The following is an 11,737-nucleotide window of genomic DNA, read 5'->3' as shown; positions in this document are numbered from 1 at the left end:
GGCCCTGCGCGCCGCCGCCGCTCCGCTGCGCCCCCCGCGCCCGGCCCGCGGTTGCGGCGGCTGGGCGGGGAGCGCCGCCGCCCCCGGCCCCCGCCCCCCGCCGCCGGGCCCCGCCGGCGGCTCCGCAGCGGCACCGGCACGGGCACCGGCACGGGCACCGGCACCGGCACCTCCGGCGGCACCGGCATCCCCGCCGGGCACCGCATCGGCACCGGGACCCCGCGGGTCGCTGCCCGGCCCCTCCCGGAGCCGCCTGCCGCCGGCAGGTCTCGCTGCTTCTGCCGCAGCCCCAGGCCGAAAATCCCCCCAGAACATTGGGAAAGCCCAAAAGCGGAGCTTGGCACCCCTCCGGAAGGGGCACAGCGCGTTCTGCCTGCTCGCTACCCTGAGCTCTAGAGGGGATCTTTTGGGTACCAGAGCGGCTCTCGGGATCTTTCTGCTCAGTGGTTCGCCCTGGAGAGCTGACTACAGCTTCCAACAGCCACCGGGGCTCGCTTTCAATTTCAGATTGTTTGGGATGTTCCCGGATAGCATTTGTCCTAAAGGTACCCTTAGTGAACGTTGGGAGTTGTAGTCAATTCTTCTCCTGGCACTGTTCTCTCTACTGGGGTCAGGACTTGTTGGGTTTTCAGTTTTGGTTTTGTTGTCTCACCACAGGAGAGAGGCTGAGGCAGAATAAGGCAGCATAAAACTGTATATTGTCAGGTTTGCTGAGACCCCATTCCCTCAATTCTGATTATGCTCTAATTTCAAATGATACTTCAATAGTGATTGAACAAAAACATTTTTAAGGGAACTTGTGCTTTTGATTCCTGGATTCTACAGAAAGGAATTACAAGTGTTACAGCTTTTCTCTGTAGACCTGGTTTCCATGGGGCTTGCTTTCCTTTCCTCTACAGAATACTCAGACCACATTCATCTGTATGCAACAGCCCTGGTGTATCAGTCCAAGGATGCTTTTGGCTGGGACAGTTGGTGACTGATGCAGTTTTCTAGCAGGGCTGGCTCCTGCCTCGTGTCAGACCCAGGGCCCTGGAGAGCTGCTGATTATTCGTAACAGTTAGAACATGAATTGTGGGAATGCAAACTTCCCTCTGGCCATCTGCCACTGGGACTTGGCCTTCCATGGGGATACGCCCCAACAGCCCAGCCAGCGGGACCTGTCTATTCTCGGCCCTGGTCTTGGCAGCGTCAGTTAACATTTGGGGTGCTTTTTGTAATGTGAGCTCCTGCTCTCCGAGGGCCAGGCGGACACCTGGTACCTCGTGCCAAGCTGCCAGCACCCGTCCCACCGTGGTAACTGTTGGCCATTATGACCATCGTGATTTCTTTTGCGCTGCTGACCCAGAGGTGACGCCTCCTTTATCTGGTAGCAATTCCCTCAGGCACTGATTTTTCTAGTCCTTTTGTCCTGGCAGTCAACTGATGCTTACATTGCTGGAGAGAAGGATTCACCATAAGGTGAGCTGGTTGGAACAGCATTGGCCTTTTGAAAGAACCCCTGCCCTGCCATGGGAGCTGTGCTTTCACAGATTTGATTGTCGCTATTTAAACACAGGAGGGCGTTTAATATTTAAGCTGATTGTGAGCACCTTCTGCTGGAAGTGCCTACTACAGCAAACCAAGCCTCCTGGTGTGATTAATGAAATCCATTGTGGCATCAATTTTCATCTCTAATTCTTTCTTCAGTGTATAAAACAAAAAGAGATTATACTGAGATGCTTTTAATCCCCCAAACAAAGCCTGAAGCAAAACCCGTAGCTGCAGCTGTTAGGATAGGGATGAGGAAAAGCTATTACTTGGATGGAGAGGAAAAAACACATATAAATCAGTGGTATGTATTGTAAATATGTCACCATCTTAGTCAGGCATCTATGCAAGCTTAATACTCTTTTGGGGCCTATTGACTGCAAAACATTACTGTGTATCTGGAGTAACCTCGGATTAAAGCTTTGTTTACAACACATGTTATTGACTTCCACTTTAAAAAAATAATAATTCTGTTGTCCTGTGAATTTAATTATTGATTTGACTTTTTAGAAATAATTAGGTTACTATTTTTTAAAACTCCTTTGTCTGTTATTTTACTAGTATTTTATTTTGTGTATGTTATCCCATTTGAATATCCATGAAAAGCTATTAAGAATATAATAATACAGTTTATTTACAGTCATATGGTGGCATTATCTATTAGGATCCTGGAATTTATTTCAGCTGAGAGCTGGTACAGTTGCTGCCCATAAGTGGATACTTGACTCCCATTTCTGCTCTTCTTCCCCTTACTAAGCTTGGTTATGTCCTTTGGAGAGCCTCAGCCCAGAAAACAGAATAAATTAGTTACATGAAACAAGTGAAACAGGAGGTTGCTGTTTTTTAATTGCACTGCTAAAGCCTGATGTGAGACATCACTCCTCAGGTACTGAGAACTGCAGTAGTGAGTAGTTCTTCTGGAGATTTAGATCAAGCATTTCAAGAGTTGATGCTCTTGCAACAGGGAATATTCCTGTGTGTAAAGCACAAATTATCCTTCAGCCTGGAAATCACCACAGGGATGACCCTTTCTGAAAATGCAAAAAGGCCAGACTGACTCAAGCACACAGAGAACTGAGAGCAAGTGATGTCATCACAGAACACAAAAATGTCACCTTGTCCAGGATATATAAAGGCCTTTTCTGTGAAATTGGGAAACAAGGGTGAAAATAAAGCACAGGTATGAGAGTGGTATAAGATTGCCTGTAAGAGGATCAATCATTCTTTTCTTACTCAGATGAAAAACTTAGAGGTCTGTATAAGAAAATCAAGCAGCAAAAAGTTCTGTCCTTATGGGGCAAAAGGACAGCACTGACTTTGTCCCTAAGTAATTTCCCCTTCTTGCATTTCCTCATCCCATGATGAACCCATTCAGTAAATAAGCCATGGGGATGGTTGGAGAACTCGACTCAAGAGGCCATTCAGAACAACCTACCAGTGCAATTCACTCTGCTGAACAGGTTCCTAAAAAAGCAAGACACTGAAACCAGCAATCCAGCTTAAGCTGTGGGTACAGCAATGTGTATTGTCCTTCCCAGAGGGTCAAGGAGAGGTGAACTCTAAGCTGTGCAGGCTCTTCAAGCCCAGTGTCAAGTATATTGCTAAATCCAATGCTTTGAAATCTGTATCCTGCCTTCCAGGAATTTCACTGGTTGGTCTCTTCATAAAGGAAGTGTGGCAGAGAGTCTGGACCTTTAGTGGTTACACTAACAAATGCTGGAGCATGTAGGACTGTATGAGTTAAGCAGGTCAAAACATTTTTAACACATCAGAGAAGTCACAAATCCAATAAATGTCCAAGTGCTTCAATCAATACCTTCACCCCGGCTGTGAAGGCAGCACTCAGAAAACAAGCTGAGCTGCAATGGATCATCCTTTTTTATTTGGAGTAAGGGAGGAAAAAGACGTGTTGTGGAAAAGCCACAGCCAGACCTGTAAAAGTAGATTATTGTCCTGTGCTTTTAAAGCTGCCTGTGGTGAGAAAGGAATTCCCATCAGCATCTTTAATCTTCCTGTCAGTGGGCTGACAGACTTCCAGGAGAGGCAGCACAAGCTATCAGGTTTCTTTTCCCATTCTCTCTCTTTCTCTCTCTCTCTCTCTCTCCCCTTCTCCCTCAGCCCCCTTTTTTGAGTGATTAATTGCCTTATTTTCTCTTTGCTTTACTGCACATTATTTCTGACAAATGTTTCAGTTTTTCTGGTTGCTTGGGACCTCTATGCTGAGGTGTTTGTGTGCCACAGCCTCCTGCTGCTGCAAGATGGGCAGCAAGAGGTGCAGGTAGCCTCAGAGTTTGCTGTTACCCTAGTGAATAATTGAAGGACATATGTGTCTTGCTTTCAAATCAGGCCAGAACTGCAAAGCCAGAGATAAGGCTCATGTGTGACCTTTCTTCCTCTTTGCTTCTGTAATGTCCAAAGCTACGTGGTACATGTGTGCCAGGGTTTTCCCTGGTGCTGGGTAGAGAAAATACAAGATGGGAAGGTATATTTGCAAAAGTTGATAAGGGAGAAAAGAACAGAAATTTCTCATTAAACTGAAGGGAAAAGAAAGCTGTTATGAGTGTGTTAGCCAAGCAACACGTAGTAAAATAAAAGACCATCCTGATTTTTTTCAATATCCCCACAGAGTTTCTGATAAGTTTGTTTTTTTCCAGGGTTATCAATAATACATCAGAGCAGAAAGAGCACTCACCCACCAAGGTGACTCATAACATCAAAATCAGTGGAAATATCCCTTGACTGCTAAGGTGCAAAGCCTGGCCTGGGTGACTCAGGAATGCTCAAGGACAGAGCCAACATCATGCTGTGCTCACCCTGCCTGTGTGTAAGGAACAAGGGGTGCAAGAACAGGGAAATAATTTTGACCTGTGGTATGGAACACAGAAATATCATGCTGAGACATCTGAGTTAGAGATGTGAGTACTTTGTACCATAGCTTTTAGTCTTTATGAGGTGTAAAGTTTGGAAATATGCTGGAACAGCCTCTCCTGAAGAAAACTGTCAGTGCTGGGAACAAGCAGAACTACTCTGGAGCTGGAGGAGTTGCGTGGCCAATATTTCAGGTCAGCTTGATCTGTTTGGGGTACCACAGCAGCAATTTAACTTTGGTTCACACCTGGCCCTCACCTGACACACAGGCTACTTTGTACCTGGGGCTTTTTCTTGACTTACCATGCTCCAGGTAGACTCTGCACACAGGATCCAAGCTGGCTCCTTCTTGCAGTGGCAGTCTCTGTGGGGAGATGCAGATCTACATCTAGACTAGGGCTGTGTTTTTCAATGAAGTAGGTGTTTTCAGCAGTGAGTGTGAGCCACTTCCTCTTGGATCTTACCACGTGGCAATGCTTGACAAGCCTTTGTGGAACAAACACCCCTTTTGAGAAATATAAAGTAGCCTGTACCTTTGCTCATATGAAGATACCAAGTGAGAGAGATGTTCTTGCCTGTATTTCTTTACAGCAAACCCCTCAGATCCTAAAATTGCCTGTCATGGTGTTGCCCACGGAGTTCTGCAACCATTAAATGATTGGACATGACTTTGTGCTTTGTTGTGGGGAAAAATATTTGTCGCTATTATCTTGCTCTGCTTCTTAGGGATATGCTGTGATTTGTAATGACTCATGTTAGGAATGCTGCTCTTTGATCTGGCATTACTGGATTGTAATTGAATATGTTGACACATGGCAATGTGGGGTTTAATGCAGCCTCTTTCACTCACTGTTGTGGTCAATTATTTCATGATAATGGCAACTCTGCCAGGTATTTTTGCTTCATTGAGCAATTATGTTGTTATGGAAACTGGTGTTCTATAAATTATATGAAGAGAGACCTGATTCACTTCTTGGGAACAAGAAATTTTAAAGTAAAAAGTACAGGATAATAGGGGTTTTTTATTAGCTATATATTTACTTGTGTAATTACGAATCCTTAGGGCCTGTTAACTCCTTGGTGCAAACACCACCAGCTTCGTATCCTTGCAGGATCTGCTCAGTTGTTGTCCCTCCTTAGAGAATATGTGATTAATGGATGCTCACAGCTGAAGATGAGGTTGTTCCTGCCTGTGTTTAGGTGGTGCCCTTGCTGGATTTCAAGAACATTTCTGTGTTCCACCTGCAGGGCTCATGAGCTTCAAAAACCTTGCTCTGGCTGTGCTGTGGTCACTGCTGTGTGTGGCTGTGGCAGGAAGGATTTGTCCTTTGAGAGCAAGATTTATGGAGGACTGGACACTGCAAGAGATTGATAATCTGATACAAGAACCTCTTGCTCCTGTTCAGTCATTTAAACATTTCAGAGAGGATGTGTGTCTAACAGAGTTTCCTTTCCATCTCTTGATGGTTTCTTGCCTTAAGGTGAAGGAATGTGCAGCTTTAAGAGATTTTTAGTTTGGGGTGTTTTGCCCAAACAAAACTTACCCTTTCAACCAGTGCAAAGGAATCCCCTTACTTACTAATCCCAAGCACTGGAAAAAGTCCCAGAGACTGAACTGTCACATTATCAGGAGCCAGACAATCCTGTCCAGGTGGAGGCACCCTGGATATGTGCAGCACAGAAGCTTTCACAAGGAGCTTTTGCAGCACCCATTACCTATGAGAGTAATCCCCTTTCATCCTCTGAGCTGTTTCCTCAGCACTTTCCAAGAGCACGAACTTCGATAAACATGTGGGTGGGAAACCATTGCACAGAAGTAATTAAGTTGCTCCTGGTGAGCTGAAGCTCATTCTACATGGATGAGGGGCCCTGCATTAGCTTGAGGTAGTCAGTGCTATTCCCCAGCATCCTTCCCCTTTTTCATGCTTTCAAACTGTGATTTCTTCCATTTCTTTTTAACAGCTGAGTTCCTAGAAAGAGTGTTGTCACCTTACACACGTTCAGCCTAAGCCCGAAGTCAACTGCCTGATCTTTTTGATACCCAGATGCTGTGGCAGGCAGGTGAGATGTCTGTCAGTGTGGGTTCTGGTAACAGGATCATATTGGGAAACATTCTTGGTTTTCATTTTCCACATATCAGTTTCAGCTGGAAAAGCCAGCTGTTGCTTCTTAATGTTGATTAAATATTACGTTGCTTTGTAGTATTTACTGAATACTAGCTCATGAGAAGCAGTTGAAACAGATGTTCAGAGAGAAACCAACACTAAAAAAGGAGTGAAAGAAGCAACAAAACTTCTGAATATTTAAGTCAGAGAAGTCCAAGTGACTTCTATTCAAAATGCCCATTCCTTTCTTTTGGAGAGTGAAGTGGTGTCTGTGAATACCACAGGACAGGGACCACATTCAGCCTCCCTGAGCCCCAGGAAAAGGGCTCTGCAGGGTGGTCCAGAGCAGGAACCCCTTCTCGTCTTGGCTCTGCAGGGCACCTGGAAATCTCTTTCCTCTTCTGGCCTGGCCATGGGGAGACCTGCAAGTACTAGGAAATGAGTTTCCAGATGATAATACGTTTCCCTGAGTAGTGGTGTTTAATTTGAGAGCAGTAATCAACCTTGCTATAAAAATACCCAAGTCTTAATCTCTCCAGAAAAACGGATATCTTATGTCTTCTCATTCTAGTTGCTGCTTTCTAAATCCCCTTCAATTTGTCAGAACCCTTCCACTTCACAGAGTGGAGAGCTGCCAGACTGGTATATCATCTCTCTGGGGTCTGCTGCCCACGTAGCAGGTAGCACATTCAAATTCAAAATAGCAGACTTTGTAAGAGTGCAGGACAGCTTCAGTTGGCAGTAGAAGATTTGGGTTCTTTACAAATGTGGTTACATATTGCTGTATGAGAACAATTCACAATGAAATAAAACTTGCTATGAGTAATTTCCATTTTAAGCACATATTATGTATAAGAGTTTCCAAAAGAAAAAGAATTGCCAAATAATAGCTAAGACATACAGTTGAATTATGGGTATTGGTTTCTGTTGTTTAATTACCTGCAAACTGCACTATACTGCTGGAAAGGCAACAGCAGAACAGTTCAGCTCTCTTTCATTGGGCAAATGTATTTCTTTAGGATTATAAAGTAAATTATTTCCCATCATTTATACTGCTCAGCAAACCAACACCTCTTTTCTCCCCATTTGGGGGCTTGCATCACTAACAGAAGCAAATCTTTGAGAGCTTTTTTATTTACCTGCTGTAGTGCAAGCACAAGAACTCCTCTGCACATCACTGTGCAAAGATCCCCGAATGTTACACACATGAAGTGGCATCTGCTTTTGGAGAGGCTGCAAACCCAGACCTTTCCCTGACCTACACATCACCTGGACTTCCAAGCAGTCCAAACTGTAAGAAGGGAATTCTTGGAGTAACATTGTTCTGTAATCCTTGTTGGTCTTTCATAGAGGGGTGAAGAGAAATCAAGGCAGTAATTTGCCAACAGCCCCCAATTCCAAGTCATGCAAATCTCTTGTTGAAGTTGTGACCCTTAGGTTACAATTTCTCTTCAAAAGCCGTCACAAGAGGAAAACAAAAGAGTTCCTGTCAATATCTTCTTGTAGTGACTACACTGCTTTGGTTTTTGAGAGGGACCTCAAGGATCAAGGAGGGGGATGCTGTGACACAGCTGAAGTCACAGATGTGGGACGGTGATGGTATAAAAGAGCTGAATGGAACATGAGCAAGAAAGAAGGTCACAGCTCCAGAGAACTTGAGATCAAAACATAAGGCACATGGAAAACATGAAAGAGATTGTTCTTAAATACCAGAAAGGAGCAATGGGGAGAATGAATCCATATTACAGTAAATTTATTGGTCAGCTTTTAAATTGTGAGATAAATTGTGAGATAAATTGTGCTTGTAATTTAAAAAAGTATTTCTTTATTCCTGCTGGGAGGACCTAGTTGACACCAGCTGTAAATGTGTTAGGACAGAAAAATCAAAGTGTTTAACTGCTGCGAGGCACTCTCATCATATCATAATGCCTTTTGAAGCAGTAATTCAATGATTGATCAGAGGAGATCTAATTAACTAACTACATTATATGAAAAAAGCAGCCATGAAGAAAGCTGTGATACTCTGGGTATCACATTCATCAGAATCTTTGCTCTGCTGCATGGGTGTGGGTGTTCTATGGAAGAGCCAAACCTTCATTCAATGTATCACCTAAAAATAAACCTTAAGATTAAAAGTTTCCTTTCTCTTTCTATCCTGCCTTTCACGTGTTATTGCTTTGCATACTTCTAGACACTTTAGGAAGTGCATAGACCATATTTGTCACTAAAATATTCAGCATTCAGTTAACTGCTTAAATCTAATATTCACCCACACATGATCTATATTGGGGTGAAATTCAGATACGAGCATTACCTTAACAAAGTGTCTTCTATTCTCATTTCCCATTTTTCCATTTTGCTGTACAGCATTCTGTGCCTGCAGAGGCCTGGTGAGCTCAGGCACATCAGAAATGACATTTATGAACATTTAGCGCAGCCTCGGCGCGAGTTCACAGCAAACTTCTCCCCTGGGGTGTGTGAAGGCAGCGTGACCTGCAACAGGACAAACGAGAGGCGTGACAAAAATGAAGCCAGATATAATTCACTGGGATCGATGAGGACTTGACATGCTGTTGTAGGGGGTGTAGAGAGCGGGTGCATATTTTGCTGACCTTTCATCCTGGATGCAGAGACTGTGATAAAGCTCCACAGCAACTCAGGCTCTCCAGCAGAGCTGGGTTTGGCTGAATGCCCTTTGCTCTGTGATTCTCCTCTCTCTTGGAGATCAGGTCATTTTATAAAGCTTCCAGACTTTTGCCAGACACAATCTTTTGAATCACATGAAATCAGCCTTGTTAGGCAGGAAGGGAAGAGTCATCAGAAGTCATCTCACACGTGTGATTTCGGTGCTGTGGGTTAGCTGGCCACATATTTGGGTATCTGGATTCTTTCAGCAACACTTTACTATTAAAATTGTATCTTAGATTAAATAAATAATTTTTTTTGCCTCTTTTAGGTCAGTGTTAGATGTAGCCTTCTGTAAAGAATTTAATTAATTTTTATATTTTCCCTTGCTGTTTTGATTTAAGGACATCACATAGATGAATATTGCTTCCCCAAATTTACATTTAAGTGAAGAAATTTCAGTGAAGACCAAAAGGGAAGGAAGCAACTACCTTCCAAACATTCCATTATTAAATATCCTCCCCAAAGAGGCTGTATGGCTTCCTGTGCCACAGTCTGGCCCATAGCTTGGAATCTTTGCTATTCCCTGGATGAGTTCTGTGTTGTTCATTGTCTGTGACATGTAAGATACACACTGTGTCAGTTTGACTCCAGTGTTTAACTCCAAAGGAGTAACCTATATACAACCAACTGAAATATTTATGGGTTTGCCCTTCAAGTGTTTTTGTTTGCTTGGTGTTTCAGAACGTACTCAGTGGGAAAAAGAAGATGCTTCCACATAGCATGATACGTCTGCAGAGCTCAGGAAATATTGTGTTACTCTTCGGGGCACACCAACATCCCTGCCCTGTGCAGGAGCCTCCCTGGCCCTTGCTGTGGTAAGAGCAGGCTACTTTGATTTTTATTGTGTCTGCACATGCGTCACCCTTGGTTGCTTCCCTTTTTCTCCTCATGACTTAGCAGCTCAATAATGTGCAGCATAACTAACCTGAAGTGCTAAAGCCACCAGAAATTGGAAAATCATTCAGCAGCACAGCCGGGAGTCAGACTAAGAGCCCACCCCCAGCCGACTGGGGAAAAGGCTTCTGGGTGAAGGAGGTGATTTATGGGAATCATTTCTCAACTGCCATAGAATGAGAGCTTAGAGCTGGAAGGAGGATCTGGAATAAAGGAATCTACATCTTTGGAAAAGTGCCTTGCACTGTGCTTCCAATAATGTTTTGTTTTAAAAGCTGGACTTGTATTTATAGAAAATTAAAATGGGGTTCTCCTGTGCCAGCATATGCTCTGGAAATGATCCTCCAGCCTTTCGTGTCTAGTATTCTAACATGCTTCCATTAGCTATCTGTTAGTATCTATTAGCTGTTAGTCTGTTAAACTCTTCCTGTATCTCAATTCTTTGAAGAATAACAGTAGTTTGATATAGTTGGAGAACGCTGAGTAGGCAAGTGATCGTGTTTATAAAACAGAAACATTATGTTCCTCTTTATTTACAATCACTGTAAATGGAAAATGCATCTATTGTTTGTGTTTCTCTGAAATTAGGTATCACTCTTTCAGACACCTGAAGACCCATTATCACCCCCAGAATTTTTGTGTTCCTTTGTCTATGAGAGAAAATGCCCTTTATTGGCTGATCTCAGAAACACCATCTCATCAATTGGGAACCAATTTAGAATCCTTTTAATTCAGCAGGTCATTAGAATATATATGGCACTTCCAGGGAAAATTAAACCTTGTGGAAGCAATAAAAGACTGGCAGTTATATCTGATCAACAGTAATAGTCCAGCATCTAGGGAGATAATGATGATGTATTTCAACTTGGAAGCCTATCAACGTTTAACAAAGCTGAGTTTTGTATTTTTAGCCCATTGCGAAAATGCCAATAGCTGGGATTCTTTTTTTTTTTTATTTTTTTTTGGCTTTTGGTTTTTTTGGAAGTGGAGGGAATGGTAGAAAGACAGACAGCTGCAGGGACTTGCAGCACATTCTGATTCTTTAGTTTGTTTGACCTGATTTAACAAGCTTCCTCTGTTGAAATATCATCGCCTATGTTGGGAATTATGTCAGGAAGCACAATATGTGCAGTGTGGGTGAGTGAGCTTGCAAAAACTGTCAATGAAGATCAATTATAGGAATTATTGAATTACACATTAGATAAGAAGCAGATGACTTCTTTTTGCATGCAAGTGCAGTGTTGACTATTTTTGTCTAAATTAAAATACAGCCATATAGGCAGTGAAAACCTGTCACTAAACGTCACAAGCTGCCCAGGCTTATTGATTATTTTCTTCTTTACGACTGAGGTCCTGCAGTCTCGTGGGTTTTGGCACGAAGCACTGTGCAGATGAAGCCAGAGAGCATCAATCCACTAACAACGTGCAATTTATATGCAGCTTGGGCAGAAATAGCCCTTTACAAATGACTTGATAGTGATGCAAAGGAAAATGTTATTTAGCAGTTGCCATTTTCTGATGTGTTGGTACTCCTGAATCGTGCTGTGGGAGTTGTGTGTCCTTCTCTCATACCACAGCTGGGCAGTCAACAACAGGCTGGTGAGACAGGCTTGTTCCTGCACCTTCTTCATTTATAAATACCTTATATCAGC

The 11,737-nt window shown here is 43.4% G+C and overlaps 1 protein-coding gene across 7 annotated transcripts in view; it reads left to right on the top strand.

Annotated features, from left to right (window-relative positions):
* Positions 1-9,923: 9,923 nt before the first annotated feature.
* CIT (citron rho-interacting serine/threonine kinase) overlaps positions 9,924-11,737 on the top strand; it is an 81,283-nt gene continuing 79,469 nt past the window's right edge. For 3 of the 7 annotated variants that reach the window (XM_051805381.1, XM_051805385.1, XM_051805379.1), the window contains exon 1: positions 9,924-10,006. The gene's annotated coding sequence lies outside the window, so the exon portion shown is untranslated. The remainder of the gene's footprint in view (positions 10,007-11,737) is intronic. The other 4 variants (XM_051805383.1, XM_051805380.1, XM_051805376.1 and 1 more) reach the window with 2 other exon arrangements.

The sequence above is a fragment of the Manacus candei genome, unplaced genomic scaffold, assembly GCF_025592945.1.
Source record: "Manacus candei isolate 608988 ecotype Guabito, Panama unplaced genomic scaffold, ASM2559294v1 h1tg000064l, whole genome shotgun sequence".
Classification (NCBI taxonomy): Eukaryota; Metazoa; Chordata; class Aves; order Passeriformes; family Pipridae; genus Manacus; species Manacus candei.
This window is presented reverse-complemented; position numbering and strand designations above follow the sequence as displayed.